Below are 15,815 nucleotides of genomic sequence, written 5' to 3' on the forward strand. Positions count from 1 at the left end.
CACCACCCCCCACCCCCTCCCAGAACCTCCCCTGCTGCCTAGATCCATTTGCGTAGGGTGAGGGGACTCTTCTTATAAATGCTGAAAGGGGAATGCAATGCATTATTTTACATGTATCATATAACTATAGTGTATGAGAATGAATTTTGCATTTATATAGCACTTTTCAAGACACCCAAAGCACTTTCCAGAAGCAATGGGGGGCCACTTCAACCACCACCACTGTGTAGCCCCCACCTGAAAGATGCAACACCAGTACACTCACCACACAGTAGCTAAGGTGGTGAAGGAGCAGGAGAGAATTCACTAATTAGATATAGGGGATGATTATGAGGCCAGATTTGAAAGGGCCACAGCGGGCAATTTAGCCAGAGCATCAGGTACTACCCCTACTCTTTTGAAAGATGCCCAGGAATTGCTCTCAGTTACTGATTTTTGACCTAAAAATGTGAACTTAAATGTGTAAGTCGACAAATGAGGTTTTTGCAGGCTAATTTTATACTAAATGATTAGTTCAGTTAATCATTCATTACAATGTTTTGTTTTTTACCAATACAGTGATAGTAAATGGAACAATTAAAAAAAAAATTAATATTCTGCAAATTGAAGTAGTCTAACGGACAGTAAACTGGTACTGACTCTTTATGAATATGTGTATAAATGGTGTAAGAGGGAGTGAGAGTTAATCAGCTGGATAATTTTCATACTGTCCCTGCAGGTGTGTCCACAGTGAACACGGTGTCTGTACAGAGAGGAGGATCTGTCACCATCCCATGTTTCTATGACAACATATATCAACAACATGAGAAATATTGGTGCAGAGGGAGTGACTGGAGTTCATGTACTCCCATAGTACACACTGACTCTCCATATATAACTGGTGATGTGTCAATCAGAGATGATCCTGACCAGCAAGTCTTCAATGTAACCATGAATAATTTGACATCTGGGGACTCTGGTTACTACTGGTGTGGTGTGGAGATCAGCAGAGGTTCAGCTGTGGGAACACGGGTTTACCTGTCAGTCCCTGGGGGTAAGATGTCTGTTCTTCAGACTGTAGCCAATGAGATGCTCAGTATGTAACATGTCATTCAGTCAGAAAGGAAGGACATTAACACAAACACAGGAGAAAATACGTTTCAATATCAACATTTTAAAATGTAATTTACTGCAAGTTTCTGATGTTTGATGGCTATAATTTCAAGTGTATGTATGACGGACAGAACGATTAACTTATACATATCAGTATTACCTCTAAAGGAGACATCCCATAATACAGCCTGATGACCTCATCAGATACAGGTCCTGCTCTTTATCAAATACATGAGTGTCTGATCTGTATGTTACACCTGGGAGCTGTACAGAGGCCTCAGGATTCACATATTTCTAGATTATGATACATTTGTATAATATGATAAATATTACAGATCTGACTATTTTCTCAATCAGACACCCAGTCAGATGTCTTTCATAAAACATCACAGGCATCAGCTTACTGGAAACAGACATACAGCCATATTCATCTTACAGCCATTTATTATGTGTACAAATCCAGTTTGGCAAATGTGAAATGTAGGTTTTTATTGTATTACACTAAAAAGTCCTTTTTTCACACATTTGTAGGGATTAATTGTTACTAAAGGTGTACAGACTGGGTGATTGTCTGCTGGTAGTTTCTAACTGCAGCAAAGGCCAGTGTTACAGTTGCACTCTGTAATAACTGATCCAGTTCTGCCTTAAATACATTATGATATATTAATAACATTATTTATCTCACATGCCCACTATCAGGGCCCTGGGATGTGGACACTTTGGTCACAACCCTAATGTAATATTCTGCATCCAAACAGCTACTTTATTGAATATTCTTGGATATTCTTTTTTAGTTTTAGAAATGACCTTTCACAGTCTGTACTGACTGACAGAACAGGGCAGGGGTGCCGTAAAAAGGGAGGGGGGCATTAGGATGATTCCATGGACCCCTAAGTGACAGGGCCCTAAGAAATTAGGAACATAATTGGATTGGTCTGTGGGGGCCCAATCTGATTTGCTTTCATGGGGCCCAAAATCTCTAGTGGCCCCCAGGAACAGGGTTGTTTATTTTTTATTTAACAATCCTTTCTCTTGTTTCCATTTTTGGCAGATGATGAAGAAGGAGGGAATAATGAAAAACAGAGGTAAGCATTCAGCAGCACTTACAGCAGTGTGGTGTCCAGCTATGAGCGTCTACCTGATCACACAGTGATGGGAAATTTCTGTTATTTTTATGGGAACATTGTTTTTTTTCATTAATTATAATTTGCCTGTGATGGCATCACATCCAGGGTGAGCCCCTGCTTTGTGCCCTATGCTGCTGGGGAAAGGCTGCAGGCCAGTTTGGAAGATGGATGGATGGATTGATTTTACAAAATAATATAACGTTTTTAAATAACCATAGTAAAACTGGCAGTTAAAATTCTCCAGCTATTTTTATATTCTTTGTTAATGTCTCCTGTTCCTCACATGCAGTCTGTGTAATAGTACAGATGTGGCTGAACCATGTTACTATAAAGCATGTAAGACTTTACTGTTCAGATCCACCCTCTCATTCAGCTCCTTGGTCCAGCTGGCTCTGTATGTAGGACTGGGCTTATTGGTGCTGCTGTTGATGGTTATAATTCTGTCAGAGCAGATTCACTGCATTGTTCTTCAGGTTTAAATGTGATACGTGTGACTGACAGACACACTGATGTATTATATGTCTGACAGGTGGGAGCAGGTTCTGGATGCTGCACTGAAAGCTGGGACTGGTGTGTTGTATCTGATTTGCACCATCATCGCCATTCAGCTGCACTGGAGCTCCTGTAGAAAGAGGGGATCCAATCAGAGAGAAGGAGATGATGAGGGAGGGGCGAAAACGGGTCTTAAGAAATTCTGATTAAATATACAAGCTTGTTTATCGTGTTAAAATGATCATTATACAGCCTCTGTTAGTGCATATAAATAAACAAACCTTAAGGCTCCATCACAAGGGTCATGCTGTGCTTGTATGAAATCTGTCTTCATATAGTTCTCTTTATGTTGCAGTAATTTTTTGTGCATGAATCTCCCTGTGGCAGAGGACTCTGGAGGGGGTGGGGGGGGGGTGACCTTTGTGGAGCAAAATGAATCAGAAGAGCAGGAAAATAAATGGTTATGCTAACTGCAGTGAGGTCTCTCTCACACAGCTCAGCTCAGTCTGTCCAGTCACACCATGAGAGTCAGTTAAACACAGAGAGGTTGGTCTGCAGTTGTATTATCTGATGGAAACCAGTAGAACCAGTGCATTGTATGTTTGATGGCCTCTGCTTCACCAGTGCTTTGCTGCCACCTATTGGTTTAAATGTTGTATAAGTGGTTCATAATAATTTACTCATTAGTGAAAGTTAAATTATTTGTTCTGATTTAATAAATGATTGATATAGATTTGGTTTAGTGTGAATTTTGTATTTTCTGGGGTTATTAAAATGATTTAAAAGAAAAAGAATTTTTCAAACTTGAAGTGAATGTTTTTGTGGTTTTCGGGTAACATTTTCATGCCAGAGCCACCAATCAGTAACCCTGTCAGAGAGTGATGTCACACTAAACTGTCAATATCTGTTCCTGTTTCCCTCTTTGTCCAGCTGGTGTCACTGGCCGTTCCACTTTATGCTGCCCTAGTCTTTCATGCTTCACAGCTCCTAGTGTGTTCCACTGCTACCTGGGCTGCTGTGTGGCTGAATGGGTTGAATGTTTGGCAGAAAACCAAGCATTTTCCCTGTCATGGGTTTGAGGCTCTCCAGAGGCCAGCTTCAGCTTTGTTGGACATTTTGAGTTTTTGTTTTTTTCCCCATTGTTATCTTGCCGCGAATCCAGAGCCCTGAACAGGGGAAGTTGCAGCTGCCGCTGCTGTGATTCCAGAACCTGGCCCCAAAGGGGCCGCCACTCACTCAGTATCCGGAGGTCTTGCTCCTGCTCCATTCGACCCTCCTAAGTCCAGCCCACAGGCACCCACTCACCCCGACTTTGCCCCTGTAGCTCCACCCAAGGTTGTCCTGGGCCGTATAGCCCCGCTTGAGGTCACTCTGGCCCCTGCAGCTTGGCCTGAGTGCACCCCCGGCCTAGTGGGGATGGACCTGGAGGACATCTCTCCAGAGGACTTGAAATGGGACCCCCTGTACTCTCAGGCTCCAGCCTCCACCTGAGGCTTGGGCCGGTTAGATCCCAATCTCTTGTGCCGTCTATGGTGTAGGCAAAGGAGCAGTACAGGTTCAGGCTGGAGACAGACCACTCATGCCAGCCATCCAGAACCAGTTCCCTACTCTCCCGCCTATTCCTGTCCTGCAGTCCCCCTGTCACTCTTCAGTCCTGCAGTTCCCTCGTCGTCCTCCAGCTCCCATCCCATAGTCTCCTCATCGCTCTCCAGTTCCTGTCCTATACTTCCCTCATCATACTCCAGTTCCCATCCTGCGCTTTCCATCCACACACTTAAATGTAATTTAAGTTGTACACATTGATTATTACATGGGTGACATGAGGGCTTGAGAAGAGGGTTGTTCTGTGTAACATTTTATTGCTAAAGTGAACTTTGAGAGCAGAAGATAGCTAGCCACATTGTTTTGTAGCCTATATTATCTCAATTGATTTCTCTTATGTCAGGCTTGGTCTTACGGTGACGATTGAATCTCCGAATGTGCTCTGTGTTCATTTCACAGGTATGTATTCTCATTACCACGATTGGAAAAATAATATGTAGATCGAAAGTTCATTATGTTGGATGAAGTTACGATGTGAAAAAGGAGGAAAACTTTTGGCGCTGGGAAATGCAGATGCGTTTTAGTTAGTGCACCTTAATGCCAGTGTGTGGATTTCTGACCATTAAGATGTACTTTGTTAATGTCGAGCATTTGGAAAGCGGATAATTTAGAAATGATATGTAACATGGTGAATATAAAATCCTAATGCGAGTTTTATTTCACGGTGTAATTTCATTGTATTTTATTTTATGATTTGTGAATTAACGTGAAGTAGGCCAGTCTGCATTCTACCTGACTGGGAGAGGCTTGGTCTTATGGTGATGATTGAATCTCCGAATGTGCTCTCTTCATTTCACAAAGGTTGTGAATAAAAGGCCCAAAGAGAAAGTCGTCGTCAGCGTCCACTTTCTGACACTTTATGACGAGTCTTGTACCCGAACACAACGCAGTGTGGCCGGGACTGCGGAGCGGTCTGGCTGCCACTCACACAAGCGAAAAAGAACACTCCCATAAGATGGTCGAGAAAGAGGGATTCACATCAAACAAAATAATAAACACCAATAGACTTAACGTAGGTTTAAACATTCCATGTCCCTAGAGCTAGCTTCTGCAGCCGAGGATTGGACCACCAAGGTCCCCGCCTTCGGCCACTGCCCAACTCACACTTGCCCCGACTCCTTTGGCCCCTCCTACAGGTGGTGAGCCCATTGGAGGGGGGACCCACGTGCCTCCTTCGGGCTGTGCCCGACCAGGGACTCTCTTGTTCTGCTGGGGGACTTCAATGCTCACGTGGGCAATGACAGTGAGACCTAGATGGGCATGATTGGGAAGAAGGGCCCCCGTGTTCTGAACCCGAGTGGTGTTTTGTTATTGGACTTCTGTGCTCGTCACGGATTGTCCATGTTCAAGCATAAGGGTGTCCATATGTGCACTTGGCACCAGGACACCCTAGGCCGCAGTTTGATGATCGACTTTGTGGTCGTGTATTCGACACTCGGGTGAGGATAGGGGCGGAGCTGTGGGACTCTGGAGGCAGCTGATGAGTACCGGCGGGCCAAGCAGAACGTGGCTTTGGCGGTTGCTGAAGCAAAAACTTGGGTATGGGAGAAGTTTGCGAGGCTATGGAGAACGACTTCCGGATGGCTTCGAGGAGATTCTGGTCCACCATCTGGCAGCTCAGGGTGGGAAAGTGGTGCAGCATCAACACTGTTTATGGTGGAGATGGAGCGCTGCTGACCTCAGCTTGGTACGTTGTGGGTCGGTGGAAGGAATAATTCAAAGACCTCCTCAATCCCACCGACACGCCTTCCAATGAGGAAGCAGAGTCTGGGGACGTGGGGGTGGACTCCCCTATCTCTGGGGCGGAGGTCGCTGAGGTGGTTAAAAAGCTCCTTGGTGGCTGAGCCCCTGAGGTGGATGAGATCCGCCCGGAGTTCCTCAAGCCTCTGGATGTTGCAGGGCTGTCTTGGGTGACACGCACCTGTGGCATCGTGTGGACATCGGGGGCAGTGCCTCTGGATTGGCAGACCAGGGTGGTGGTCCCCCTTTTCAAGAAGAGGGACCGGAGGGTGTGTTCTAACTCTAGGGGCATTACACTCCTCAGCCTCCCTGGTAAGATCTATTCAGGGGTGCTGGAGAGGAGGGTCCGTCGTATAGTCAAACCTTGGATTCAGGAGGAGCAGTGGACCAGCTCTATACTCTCAGCAGGGTCCTGGAAGGTGCGTGGGAGTTTGCCTAACCAGTCTACATGTGCTTTGTGAATTTGGAGAAGGCATTCGACTGCGTCCCTCGGGGAGTCCTGTGGGGAGTGCTCCGGTAGTATGGGGTGCCGGGCTGCCTTATAAGGGCTGTTCGGTCCCTGTACAACCGGTGTGAGAGCTTGGTCCGCATTGCCGGCAGTAAGTCGGACTCGTTCCCCGTGAGGGTTAGACACCGCCAGGGCTGCCCTCTATCACTGATTCTGTTCATAACCTTTATGGACAGAATTTCTAGGCGCAGCCAGGGCGTTGAGGGTGTCCGGTTTGGTGACCTCAGAATTAGGTCTCTGCTTTTTGCAGATGATGTGGTTCTGTTGGCCTCATCAGACCATGACCTTCGGCTCTCACTGGAGCATTTCGCAGCTGAGTGTGAAGCGGCTGGGATGAAAATCAGCACCTCCAAATCCGAGACCATGGTCCTCAGCCGGAAAAAGGTGGAGTGCTCTCTCTGGGTTAGGGAGGAGGTCCTTCCCCAAGTGGAGGAGTTTAAGTATCTCGGGGTCTTGTTCACGAGCGGGAGATCGACAGGCGGATCGGTGCGGCGTCAGCAGTGATGCGGGCGCTGCATCGGTCTGTCATAGTAAAGAAGGAGCTGAGCCAAAAGGCAAAGCTCTCGATTTACCAGTCGATCTACGTTCCTACCCTCACCTATGGTCACGAGTTGTGGGTAGTGCCCGAAAGAACGAGATTGCGAGTTCAAGCAGACGAAATGAGTTTTCTCCACAGAGTGGCTGGGCTCTCCCTTAGAGATAGGGTGAGGAGCTCGGTCATTCGGGAGGGACAGAGTTGAGCCGCTGCTCCTCCACATTGAGAGGAGTCAGATGAGGTGGCTTGGGCATCTGCTTAGGATGCCTCCTGGACACCTGCCTGGTGAGGTATTCCGGGCATGTCCCACTGGGAGGAGGCCCCGGGGAAGACCCAGGACACACTGGAGGAACTATGTCTCTCGGCTGGCCTGGGAACGCCTCGGGATTCCCCCAGAGGAGCTAGAGGAAGTGGCCGGGGAGAGGGAAGTCTGGGTTTCCCTGCTGAGACTGCTGCCCCCACGACCAGACCTCAGATAAGCGGAAGTAAATGGATGGATGGATGGATGGATGGATAATCTTATATCAGAACTGTGATTGTTAATAAATGCTGGATGAGGGAAAAAAAAAGAACACTGGACACAACATCAGGAATCAAATATTTATTTTTTGCAAATGAGATAAAAAAACTAAACAAAACAAACCAATAAATCATTGTGATATAATATAAAACCTCTAACTGTGCCTGATTTTTAGCTGTACATTTACTAAAATTCTTCCTGCGGAGAAGCAGCACAGACGCCATGAGATCGGGTGAACGAGGGTTTATTAGAAGGGAGACAAAACAGGAACATCGAAGAAACGCAAGACGCACATCAAAGACAGGACTGGGGAAACATACTTCGGCGCGGTCTTAAATACATTGGACTAATGAAAACTGGAAACAGCTGATAAACACGGGGATTCCACAGGAGTTTAACGAGGGGGCGTGGCACACGGGAGGAGCAGATGAGTGGGGCATGACACTGCACTTTTAATCAGATTTTTTAGGTTTTCTAAGCAATTTTAAAAAGCTTTTTTCATTTCCATTTTGCCTTTTTTGTCTTTGTTTAACTTTTTTAAATCTTGTTTTTTTAAAGCACTTTAAATAACCCCTGTGTATTATAATAAACTTTTCTTGTCTTGCCATAAGACCGAGAAACGTTCTCCTCAAGACCACACGAACAACTAAAAGCTATATGCTAGAAACTAAGACACTCACAAGATAACTCCATGAAAGGCTCTGTAAAACTAGAAATGTGTTTACTTTACGATAAGACAACATATGCAAACTGGCTAGTAGTTGCCTAAACAATGAAAAAAATCATTCTGCAGCCATACCCTTTTGTGCGCTTTCAATCGACAGTCTCGGAAATCAGCTACCACGCCTTGAATCTCTGACTTCATTTCCTGTTTTAATTACAAAACGAGCAGAAAATTGTGAAGTGCGCAGAGATTTCAGAAGTGAGCAGAAAACGGTGAATCGAGCGCGAGGCTCGGTTTATCTACGCGTCTGCGCTCTTGTATATTTGGCAGTGATCTCACTCCATACATAAAGATCTTATCCCAACATTACCCCTGTCCTGCCCCGATCGTCCGCTCCTTCCGTGTGCCACGCCCCCTCGTTAACCTCGTGTGGGATCCCCATATGATCAGCTGTTTCTGGTTGTTGTCATTAGTCCTCTGTATTAATGGTGCATTCGATTATTTCTCTCCAAGTCGGAACTCGGATGAAAACGTCATGAAACGTCACGAAAAACGTCACTTCCCGTCGGAAACACGCCCCTTTTATGACGTTGAAGTCGGACCAGATTTTGTTGCCCAAGTTGCCCCTGTGACGTAATTTCAACATGGCAACTTGGTTTGTTTGCAGTTTGTTTACCAATCGAAAAAAGAATATCGCTATGAATGTACTAAAATATTTTATAAAACTTTTAATGTGGTTTGACTGGTCCGTGTTTCTTGTTTGTCTCTCGGTAAAATCTCCATTTCTCCATTTTCTCCATTTGGAAAACTCAAAATCTGCTAAAATATAAAGCAACAACACACAGCAACGTGTTCATGGAGGCAGCCATGTTTGTTCTGAGATGTGGGTAGCTCGAACGGGAGATTGTCAGACGTGATATCACTCAACTCGGAATTTCCGAGTTCCGAGAGAAAAACGAACGCACCATTTGTCCGCGTTTCAGTTTGTTTCCCCAGTGCGGTCATTGGGTGCGTTCGACTTGCTTACAGCGCTGACTTAAAGCAACGCATTCTGATGATCTGATCCTGACGCAATGCATTACGGTTAGATGCATTACGACCTCTCACCCGGCTGCACAAACTGGAACGGCCTCCGTGACAACACACCTTTGTCCTTATTGGCTGAAGTGTTTAGTTCCGATGTGTAATCTGCTATTTCTCCTGAATATCACGTAAAGCAGTGAGAACTGGTTTTCAGTTAATTTACCTGGTAAAATAAAGTTTAAATAAATGACATAAATGCTCACGTAAGTTAGTGGTTTATTTATTGTTAGTTACTGTAATGTTGCGCTGCTTTATTTGGTTAATCATCCAGTCTGTGAAGAAGGCATTCAAGTAAGAATTGCATTGTAGTATGACTCATTTCCTGGCGTGTACAATTTATATTAGGTCAGCGTTCACGGTTCGACTTCTGATATTCAGATCGAGTTCTAGGTAAAACTGGTTTGTTCGACTTTCAAGAAATTCGAGTTCTAGTGAGTTCAAGAACCGAGGTGCCACTGTATATGTTTATTGGAAAGTTTGGTGTGCTTATTGTGCGTGCACTCTGCAATACTGTGTGTAGCCTAACTTAGGTATTACGTACCCTCTAATATACACTCACCTAAAGGATTATTAGGAACACCATACTAATACGGTGTTTGACCCCCTTTCGCCTTCAGAACTGCCTTAATTCTACGTGGCATTGATTTAACAAGGTGCTGAAAGCATTCTTTAGAAATGTTGGCCCATATTGATAGGATAGCATCTTGCAGTTGGTGGAGATTTGTGGGATGCACATCCAGGGCATGAAGCTCCCGTTCCACCACATCCCAAAGATGCTCTATTGGGTTGAGATCTGGTGACTGTGGGGGCCATTTTAGTACAGTGAACTCATTGTCATGTTCAAGAAACCAATTTGAAATGATTCGAGCTTTGTGACATAGTGCATTATCCTGCTGGAATTAGCCATCAGAGGATTGGTACTGTACATGGTGGTCATAAAGGGATGGACATGGTCAGAAACAATGCTCAAGTAGGCCGTGGCATTTAAACGATGCCCAATTGGCACTAAGGGGCCTAAAGTGTGCCAAGAAAACATCCCCCACACCATTACACCACCACCACCAACCTGCACAGTGGTAACAAGGCATGATGGATCCATGTTCTCATTCTGTTTACGTCAAATTCTGACTCTACCATTTGAATGTCTCAACAGAAATCGAGACTCATCAGACCAGGCAACATTTTTCCAGTCTTCAACTGTCCAATTTTGGTGAGCTCGTGCAAATTGTAGCCTCTTTTTCCTATTTGTAGTGGAGATGAGTGGTACCCGGTGGGGTCTTCTGCTGTTGTAGCCCATCCGCCTCAAGGTTGTGCGTGTTGTGGCTTCACAAATGCTTTGCTGCATACCTCGGTTGTAACGAGTGGTTATTTCAGTCAAAGTTGCTCTTCTATCAGCTTGAATCAGTCGGCCCATTCTCCTCTGACCTCTAGCATCAACAAGGCATTTTTGATTAGATAATTGCATTAATGAGAAATTGAACAGGTGTTCCTAATAATCCTTTAGGTGAGTGTACCATTAAGATAAACCAATCAGAACATGATATATCTTTAAATCATTTATGTACTTACAAAACTATTCAACACATCTGCCATCATTGGAGCTAATAAAGCCACCTGATTGGTAGGAAATGGCAAACAACGCCAGAACGCAATAGGCTAACTATATTTTTTCATGCAAGATTTTGAGGAAATCATTGATTGATTGTGTTCATTAAATGTAACGACTAACAGCATAAATTGTAGAAATGTAGTGGAGTAGAAAGCACAGATAATTGCCCCAAAATGTAATGGAGTAAAATAAAAAGTATGCATTATTATTTTTGCTTAAGTAAAGTACAGATACGTAAAAATGTACTTAAGTACAGTAACGAAGTACAAATATTTTGTTACATTCCACCATTGCGTGATAAGAATAAATGATCTTCTCTTTGATTTTGCGTCAATGAAACAATGTAGTGTTTTGTTTTTGCAGGAAACACACACAGATCCCCACAATCAGGCAGATTGGCAGATAGAATGGAAGGGCCAACCATGGGTCTAACTTCAGTGCAGGTGTTGTTGAGCTCGTACCAGGGAAAATGCAGCGCATTGATGTAGACTGTAATGGTTTTTATTTTTCCATTTTTAATATCTATGCCCCTAATGTTGGTGCAGAACATGTTCAGTTTTTCCGTAAGCTAAGCACTGCCGTATCTGACTGTTCAAAGGATAGAGTGATCATTTTAGTTGGAGATGTTAATTGCTTTATGATGAGCTTCACCCAAAGTCTGCTAAGGTTTTGAAAGATCTACCTGCTTACCATGTTTTAGTGGATGTTTGGAGAGAGCAGTTCCTGAAAGAGAAACAGTACACTTGGGTGTAGATTTACTGAATTTCCTGAGCCTGACCCAGAAGGGGCCGCCACCCATACCAAGGTTCCTGAGTCCGGCCCACCTGGTCCTGCTCCTGCTCTGCCTTAGCTTCCCAAGCCTGGCCCGTAAGGTCCCACTCATCTATTTGGTGATAAAGTCCATCCTCATCTCCTGTCATCACCTAGACTTCCCCCTCGTTGTCTTCCATTGTAGCCCTGGGCCTCATCTCAGCGTCCCTAGTCACCCCCAGCCTTGAGGGGTAGGACCTGGGGGATACCCCTCCTGAGGACTTGGAATGGAACCCCCTGGCCCTGAGCCCCACAGTATAGGCTCCTGCCTCTGTCCATGGCTTGGTTCACTCCAGTCGTAAATTCTGGAGTGGACAACAGAGTGAGCAATCATCCATAAAAAGGGCCGGCCATTTCTTTGTTTCCCTATGGGGGAGATGAGGACACACCAGTCAGGCCAGCCACCCTGACGCAGGTCTCGTGTCTCCCTCCTACTCCAGCCCTGCAGTCCCCGGCAGTGAACGTTTACGTTTGTAAAACATTACAATAATAGGATATTTTCAGTAACTCATTTTCAGTATATTTTCCTTTCAGTTTATATAGCCAGACTTAATTTCTTTGTCTTCAAAGCTGACACACTAATGCTGAAACAAAACATGTTCATGTTCATTTTAAACATACACTATAATATATACAAGACAGTTTATTAGCCAATCTTTTACTTTACTATTTTCGAAATCCTTATCTGCTGGTGTGGAAGTAAAATTGGACATTAGTAGGCCCGGGAGGGGAGGCATATTGGGTCTGTTATGTTTTAGGCCTTAGGCAAGAAGAGATTGTTTTGAATACTGTGTGACCTCGCTTTGTGATAGCTGCCTGCAATTGGCTCCGCAGAAGCTCGGACCTTGGAGAGGCAGACAGTGGAGCAAAGGGGGGGGAGAAACCACTTGCAGGAAGAGACTCGAAGCCGCCCCAACTGGTGCACAAAGAGTTATAGCTTAATAAAGTAGTTGTAGTAATCAATACAGTATATAATATGTTACGCAATTGATCGCATCATGTTAATCATACTAATCATATGTTAACCATGTATTTTCAGTGATTCAGTGACAATATGTCAATGTGTTAATCATTAATCAATGGAACACCGAAACATTAACAGTGATTCAATGTCATATAATTAATATCTATATACATATCTCAAGTAGAGTCTAGAAGCCGAGACAGATTCCGGTATAATGGGTGGTGTAGGAATTATTAGCTCAAATAAATTTTAATATTCTCCACCAATATGTTTGGATTAACTAAAGTTTAATTAATTATTATTTAATGCTGATTATTAATCAATTGTTATGCCGAATGGTCGGCTCCTCCAAACTCAATTGCGGTATCCCTGTGAGTCTGTTAATGTGAGACCTAAATGGGATTCACTAATTACCAGTATCGCTTAGTAACCTGGGTTAGAAGGCTCGTCCAGCGAGCTGCATCACCAGGTAATGTACACGATTGGTAGCGAAGCTCCCCTCACGGCCAATGAGAGAGAGTCTCGTGATGTTTCAGGCGAGTTTGAGGTTCAGAGCGTGTAGCAAGATCGCACAATGGCAGGAACTTATTATGAGACACACAATGACGGAGGCTAAAGTTGTGTAAAAGACATGCATTTATTCCTAGCTAACACTACAACTGACATAAGACAGACATTACACCTAACACAACAACAAACACGAAATCACGGAATAAAACAAACAATGTAATTATGAAAATGCAATGACCGGATTTAAATGAGTAACCTGAAATGGGAAATCCTGTTCTGCAAAGCAAGCACAGTTTGTGGACGACCCTAAAGTCTTATAGCAGGTTAACAGAACAGCTTAAGTTGTTAGAATGAAAGGAAGTTGGTTTACTTGGTTGAAGAGTGAGGGGGGGGGGTCTTGGCAGTTGATGGCAGAGCTGCTGAGCTGATGGCACTCAGGAAGGCGCGGCGTTTGAAGCAGTGGAGTGGAGCCCCTTTGGATTCTCTCTCCTGGTGAAGCCTTGTCTTGGGTGCTGTTCTCTGTTCAGCTGGGCCTTCACCGGAGGGTTTCTGGTGGGCTTCTCTGCTCCCGGGCTGATGGTCTTTTCTGTACGGCTGCTGGGTGTTCTCTGCGCTGGTTGGCGGTTGTTCTGCTCGCCTTTGTTCTGAGGTGCCAGGATTTTTATGGTCTAAAGTTCATGAATAGGGATGACCAGGAATTCGACTCCTGGCCCAATGGCTGGCCATCCATTTGGCGGGCTTTCGGAAGGGGGTCTGTATCAGTCCTTTTGGGATTTATGGCCCGCCTGATTCTACCTTTACTGATGATTTTCATTAAGCTGTTATAACTTTTGATACATCCACTTTTATGGTAATCACTGACCAGATTCGGAATCAGGGGTGATTAACAATCAGTTTGATACCAAACATGCCATACCAGCTTCACAGGTACATACCTCATACCATCTGCATTAATTGATTAAACAATTAATTATTGTATCTATGTGACTGATTCACATCAGTATAGGATACAGGGGTTTTGGGTTGCACCTCAACAGATGTTACACTTTGTGCGGATATTACATCGAATATTCCTATTACAAACCGCACATCTTATCCATAGATAGGCGTGGCCGTTAGTTTGTGGTAATATCAATATAAGTTGCACATCTGGAAACAACATATTTTGTTTGGTGTGGCTTGTGCCAATTCATCTTCTCCAGAATGGATAAGATACACCTTAATTCAGTTCTTTTAACATAGCATGGTAGAAACAAAGAAACTTGGTGACTGTCCACCAAGATCAGATAAGGACCACAATGGAATGTTGGAAGAGAAGGGGGGGGTTTCTAACACAGAAGACTCTCTAAAAGTTAGGACACATACAAACATAACGTATCTGTATATTGAGACTAGTAGTCGTGAGTAAATCAATATACAGGGTATACAAAAGCCAAACTTAAATGAAATTTCCTTTAGGGTGTTCGTCTGTTGGGTGAGTGAGATGTAAGGCAGAGTGTATGTGGAGGGGGTTGGGTGCCAAGTCGAGGGACCCCTGTCCGTGAAGTCCACTTTGGGCAATAAAAGTTGGAGTGCTAGCCTCCCTGGTTATCTATGTGTGTGTGTTTGTGTGTGTAACCCCCCTTTGGTGCCTCTCGTACCAGGCTCGGCCTTGTCTCAGGCCACCTGGAATTTAGGCCCTGTGATATGTGCATGTGTGATCCTACAGTGGACTTTACCTTGCTACCAAGGTGAACTAATGGAGCAGGAGAATTGTGTTTGTTATACATTTCAGCTTAGTTTGTTGATGTTTTGTGACCAATCAGGACTTAGAAGTCCTGGGAGTTATGGTTTATCTACTGGTTGCTCTGTGGGCTGGGGGTGACTTGGTACCAAGTGCCAGAGTGTGATGGGAGTGCTTTGCTGAACTTGCTGGAATAAAAGAGATTTTCTTTACTCACCAAACTAAGAGGTCCAGACTTTTATTCTAAGTGCTTGATTTATAATTTTTCTACCACACTGGTGTGGTACCTTCTGATTGGAATCATGCTAATTGTAGTGTTCGAGCGGCTGCATCATCATCCGGGATTGAGGAAGAGAGAAATTTAAGGACTCGCAGAAACTCGTAATACAAAGAAGACGATATTTATTAACATACTGAACAGCACACGAAACACTTCTTGTCTCCCGTTTCTTTTTAGCTCACCGCGCTAACCATTCCTCCGTGGGGGCGCTGTAGCGCTCCGTTAAACCCTTTTTAATACACTACACTAATATAACGCCCCTATTCAAAAAAGGGGATAGAAGTAATAAATCAAACTATAGGCTAATCAGTTAAACTTGCATAACTGGAAAAGTAATGGAAGCTATAATCCAAGTGAAAATGGAAGATTACCTGGATTCAAATAACATTCAGAGGGATAGGCAACATGGATTTAGGAGAGGTAGATCCTGTTTACCGAATCTATTTGAGTTCTTTGAGGAAGCTACAAGAGAAATTGATCACAAAAAGGCCTACGACGTGATCTACTTAGATTTCCAGAAGGCCTTTGATGTTGTCCCCCACAAACGGCTCCTGCT

General features: G+C 44.3%; 1 long non-coding RNA gene across 1 annotated transcript; it reads left to right on the plus strand.

The window, feature by feature from the left end:
* Positions 1-729: 729 nt before the first annotated feature.
* Positions 730-3,444, plus strand: LOC140589017 (uncharacterized). Its single transcript, XR_011990196.1, has 3 exons — positions 730-1,033; positions 2,144-2,177; positions 2,749-3,444. It is a non-coding gene; the product is annotated as an uncharacterized lncRNA (long non-coding RNA).
* Positions 3,445-15,815: the final 12,371 nt, after the last annotated feature.

This window comes from Paramormyrops kingsleyae, chromosome 4 (assembly GCF_048594095.1).
Source record: "Paramormyrops kingsleyae isolate MSU_618 chromosome 4, PKINGS_0.4, whole genome shotgun sequence".
NCBI classification, from domain to species: Eukaryota; Metazoa; Chordata; class Actinopteri; order Osteoglossiformes; family Mormyridae; genus Paramormyrops; species Paramormyrops kingsleyae.